The sequence below is a fragment of the Rosa rugosa genome, chromosome 4 (genome assembly GCF_958449725.1).
Source record: "Rosa rugosa chromosome 4, drRosRugo1.1, whole genome shotgun sequence".
Classification (NCBI taxonomy): Eukaryota; Viridiplantae; Streptophyta; class Magnoliopsida; order Rosales; family Rosaceae; genus Rosa; species Rosa rugosa.
In genome coordinates, this window is record NC_084823.1 from 53714396 (window position 1) to 53719915 (window position 5520).

The 5520-nt window shown below is 36.3% G+C and overlaps 1 long non-coding RNA gene across 1 annotated transcript; it reads right to left on the reverse strand.

Moving 5' to 3' along the window:
- Positions 1–304: 304 nt before the first annotated feature.
- Positions 305–2876, reverse strand: LOC133745251 (uncharacterized). Its single transcript, XR_009863529.1, has 3 exons — positions 2306–2876; positions 1969–2128; positions 305–848 (listed from the first exon to the last, which is right to left on the reverse strand). It is a non-coding gene; the product is annotated as an uncharacterized LOC133745251 (long non-coding RNA).
- Between the last annotated feature and the right edge of the window lie 2644 nt (positions 2877–5520).

Consider the following 5520-nt stretch of genomic DNA (forward strand, 5'->3'; position numbering starts at 1 on the left):
CTAAGAGGTAACATGTAAAGAAGAAGTGAAAATAAAGTCCTCGCTTCCTCTATCAATGTGCTTTCCACTGCACAAAATAGGTTTCACACCATATAACAGATCAAATAATTATTCTGTAATGAAGTTAACATCCCTGACTATTGAAAATCGTTGTTGGGATATCTGTATCAAATAAAAAAGATAAGAAATCCGACAAAACCACTGTTTCTGGGCAAGCGATTTTCTACCATGACGAGTTAAGTGATTATTCTATTCTAAAGAGCAATCCATTAATTATTTCATTCCCATAATGACCAAATTAATACGTTCAGAAAAACAATCACATTTTAACAATGTAACTACCCGTCTGACATAGAACAACTTCAAGACAACAAAAAGCATGAGATACAAATTTGGTTGCGCAAGTTTTGAGTACTCCTATGCTCAGACGTGCCCCAAGATGAAAGGTAAATCATCATTCATCAGCACCCAATGGAATAAAATGAACTGCAGCACGTTGCTCGATAAAAATCCTATTCTCCGGGGTAACTCCAGGAACCATACGAACCTCACCATTCCAATCCCAAGGCCCCTTCCTAAATTCCAAAAACATCTCAAAATCCACACCTCTCCAACATGATCACATCTTGATAGTCCAAATTATTTGCAGTTGCTTGTACTTGACCTGCAAGCCTGTTATATTCCTCTATCCTCTCATCTCCCTCATATGCAGATGTAAGTGACGCAATTGGTGCAAGTTAAAACATGTTCTAATGCGAGGATTATCGTAAACATCCCGACTTGCATTCTCAAAGTTTCTAAAAGCTACTGCAAAGAATCGTAGTCTCTCCAAAGATGCCATCGCCATCCTGTTGAGGAGACACAAATTAGAGTTTTATGCAAACAATTTCACAACTTCACAAGATTACAAGAGAAACTAGCATGCTAATCAATTGTGTTCAATAACCTAATTATTTAAGGCAAACATGTTTATCAATCATGAAAACATGTATTTCCCTTGAACATTTCTGTGTACTACATCTGCCTACAGAATTCCTACCTGCTTAATTCTTACGTCTTACTTTCAAATCTAAATATGAGACGGAGGGAGACTATAGTTGATATTTGGGGTCGGTACTCAACAGATTACATATAAAAACCAGTTAATTTGAAATAATTTGATAAGCCAAGCGATCCTATTCTCCCAAAACTAAACATCCACATACTAAACCATTTTGCATATGAAAACCATATAATTTCATATGAATTGATATGCCAGAGCAGTCCCATTTTCCCCAAATTACAGATCCCTATACAAATACAACAAGAACCAGGAAACCTTATTCTTTACTTATAAGTTATAAAAATGAAATGAGGCCAAACAATTAGCATAAGACAAGAACTATCACATGATGGAAGGGATAATGTAAGCCTTACTAGACAAGAAACAATGAGTCATGCCAAGCAATTTGACTGTTTTATCCAAGAGAATTTTGCATGAAATTGTACTGATGAATTTGCATCAGGTCATTACCCTCTAGAGTACAACAACTGTGTGACACAGTGAATAACATGATACCCACAACCCAGCAAGAACCCCAATTTTGGGTTAGAAAGACCAAAAAGAGAGAAACCCTCTCTTGAAATCCATATACAGTCCATTTCTAAGTAGCACCCACCTCATTTTCTAGTTCTCTTCACAATACCCAAACAGCCCACAACACAAAATCCCTTCAAATACGAACTTCATAAAGTGACCAATATACACTTGTCTGTTTCCTTTCAGTCAATATAGAAATGATGCAAAATATAAGGAGGAAATGAACTCCATGTATACAGTAACAAACAATAGACATGAACCTGATGTATGATACAAAAAATGAGAAGCACAAGATTACAAGGAAAGGAACAAACAATTTTCATAAAAGAAATGAACACACAATTTTCATAAAGCCAGAATCTTGATACCCAAAGAAGAAGAAGAAGTACCTGATGATAGCAGAGAAGAAGACACAGAGCAATGGCTGCAAGGGTTGGCTTGATGGCCTCCTATTAGAATTCGGAGCTCAACCTCAACTTTGGTGCCCCAACCCTATAAAACGACTGAAATCTCCATAATGCCAAGTCATAATACAATTGTTTTGGACTTCTGCAAATTACAATGATTTGTAGTTAAGTGTTTGGAAATAGAGTTGATAAGCTCTGAAAAACCTTGTAATAAAATGTGAATTTTCTTTGTTTACGTAGTAAACTAAAGTAACTATCTTCTCAAAAAAAAAAAAAAAAAAAAAGTGAGAGATTAAAGCTATTTTCTTTTAGATCTTACCGAATTAAAATTCGAATTGGGCCTGCCTGAGTGCAGATCGGTAGTACAAGGAAAGCCCAAACTGGGTTCTCCATTCGGCCCAGTCAGAACACCCTCTTCTAGTCTTCTTCTTCTTTCTTTCTTTCTTTTTTTTTTTTTTTTTTTTTTTTTGCCCTTTGGCCAGAGACCACCTCTTCCTTCAACTCTTGTTTCCGGGCTGACCTTGAATCTGAAGACTTGGTTGAGCCCCATCCTTGAATCTTCTGAGGACTTGAAGGGCCTCCCTAAGCCCTAGGCCATAGTTTCTCCTAGGCCATGGTTTCTGGAAAGAAACAACTCAACCTCTGCCTGGCGTGCATCTGCCGAGATCGATCTCATGGTTGAAGCCTTTTCTGCCCTAGAGGCCATGGTTGATGCCAAAACTCTTGCTGGTATTGAATGTTGGTGCATGCAGCTTCTGAGATCTGAAGAGCCTTTCTTGGCCATAGTTGCGTACTTGCGTTGGGTGAGAGAGAGAGAGAGAAAGAGAGAGATAGAGTATGAACTTTTCTATAAGTGCGATCTGGTTAAAGCAAACTATTTCTGTCTTCTTGCCTAAATACAGGAGAGATATAATTCTGTGTAAATGTGCGGCTGACGTCGTCTTAGTTATTAGGTTAGGTTTTGGTATGCCAAAATTGTCTAATTTACTTGTTGGGCCTTGACTTCTGCGTTTCTTTCGGACCGGGATCGTGACTCGAGCCCATTTACTTCTCGAGTGAGCATCCAAGATAAAATTGAGAGCATTAACGTCTCCAAAGTGGGGCCTTGACGTCTAACTTTTTTTTTTTTTTTGAAGGAAGAGTTCATTAAAAATTAGCAATAGAAATCACTCAACAGCATCCAATATAAAATTGAGACCATGGCCTACTCCAAAGTGGGCTTAACCCTAGAGCTAAATAGGCCTCATCAAAAAACCCGCGGATCAAAAAACCCGCCAAAAGCCCGCAAAACCCGGCCCGGCCCGTAAAAGCCTGTAAAATATTATATATATATATACAGATCCCATCCAGAGCGGAGCTCCGCTTTGAAATTAACGTGTGAAGTTCGAGTTTTTGGTCACTTTTCGGTCGCATATCCACATCTCGACCGTTCAGTTTTTAGGTAATAGTGTATAGATCGTCTCTGCAAATTTTCAGCCAGATTGATGATCGTTGAGGTATCTAACTCGCTTAAACCAATGGACGGACTGAATCTGTCAACCTGAACCGTACTAGCTTGAAGGCAGTTATCAATGCCTTAGCGATCATCATTTTGGCTGAAAATTTGCAGAGACGATCTATACACTAGTACCTAAAAACTGAACGGTCGAGATGTGGATATGCGACCGAAAAGTGACCCAAAACTCGAACTTCACACTTTAATTTTCAAAGCGGAGCTCCGCTCTGGATAGGATCTGTATATATATATATATATATATATATATATATATATATATATATATATATATATATATATATATTGTGTGTGTGTGTGTGTGTGTGTGGAAGTTTTTATACTTCTATATAGAATATGTGTATTAGTGCATATATATATATATATTCTACATATCGGATTCGAAAATATGGTGAAATTAGCTAAATTTTTTTACCACACTCATAATTTATTGTAATAAACTCATCTAACGGTCGGTTTTTTCATTTTCTTTGAATTGATAGGGGTTGCTCTTTGGAGTGTATGATATATAAATATAGGTTTATAAGAGTAACTAAGTTTGACCTAGTGGATCGAATTCGAAACGAGAACCAAATTGGCTGAATTTTCTACAACCACCATAAAACATTACAATCTCTCCATCGAGCGGTTGGTTTCTCCGAATTCATTTTCCACTTCATGGTTGCTTTAGAATAAACCTCAACAATTTAAATGTAATGTATAAGTCATACAACTTTAGGATGAAAATTGTATAGGCCAATGTGTTTGTAATTAAAATTAATTTTTTTTAATCTCATGTCCACACACATCCATCGATGGAATATTTACAAACATGATGTGAAAAAATAAGCACGTTTCTCGGTCGTCATGTCATCGGTCAACCAAGAAAACATACAAGTGACGACGGTTGACCAATTCGATCGGATTCGAAAATATGGTGAAATTGGCTAAATTTTTTACCACACTCATAATTTATTGTAATAATCTCATCCAACGGTCCATTTTTCCATTTTCTTTGAATTGATAGGGGTTGCTCTTTGGAGTGTATGATATATAGATATAGGTTTATAAGAGTAATTAAATTTGACCTAGTTGATCGAATTCGAAACGAGAACCAAATTAGCTGAATTTTTTACAATCACCATAAAACATTACAATCTCTCAATCGCGCGGGTGATTTCTCTAAATTCATTTTCCACTTCATGGTTGCTTTAGAATGAACCTCAACAATTTAAATGCAATATACAAGTCATACAACTTTAGGAGGCAAATTAATATAGGCCAACATCTTTGTAATTAAAATTGAAATTTTTATCTTATGTCCACGCACATCCATCGATGAAATATTTACAGACATGATGTGAAAAAATAAGCACGTTTCGCGGTCGTCATGCCATCGGTCAACCAAGAAAACATACAAGTGACAACGGTTGACCAATTCGATCGAATTCGAAAATATGGTGAAATTGGCTAAATTTTTTACCACACATAATTTATTGTAATAATCTCATCCAACGGTCCATTTTTCAATTTTCTTTGAATTGATAGGGGTTGCTCTTTGGAGTGTATGATATATAGATGTATGTTTATAAGAGTAACTAAATTTGACATAATTGATCGAATTCGAAACGAGAATCAAATTAGCTGAATTTTTTACAATCACCATAAAACATTACAATCTCTCAATCGAGCGGTTGATTTCTCTAAATTCATTTTCCACTTCATGGTTGCTGTAGAATGAACCTCAACAATTTAAATGCAATATGCAAGTCATACGACTTTAGGAGGCAAATTGATATAGGCCAACATCTTTGCAATTAAGATTGAAATTTTTATCTTATGTCCACGCACATCCATCGATGGAATATTTACAGACATGATGTGAAAAAATAAGCACGTTTTGCGGTCGTCATGCCATCGGTCAACCAAGAAAACATACAAATAACGACGGTTCACCAATTCGATCGGATTCGAAAATATGGTGAAATTGGCTAAATTTTTTACCACACTCATAATTTATTATAATAATCTCATCCAACGGT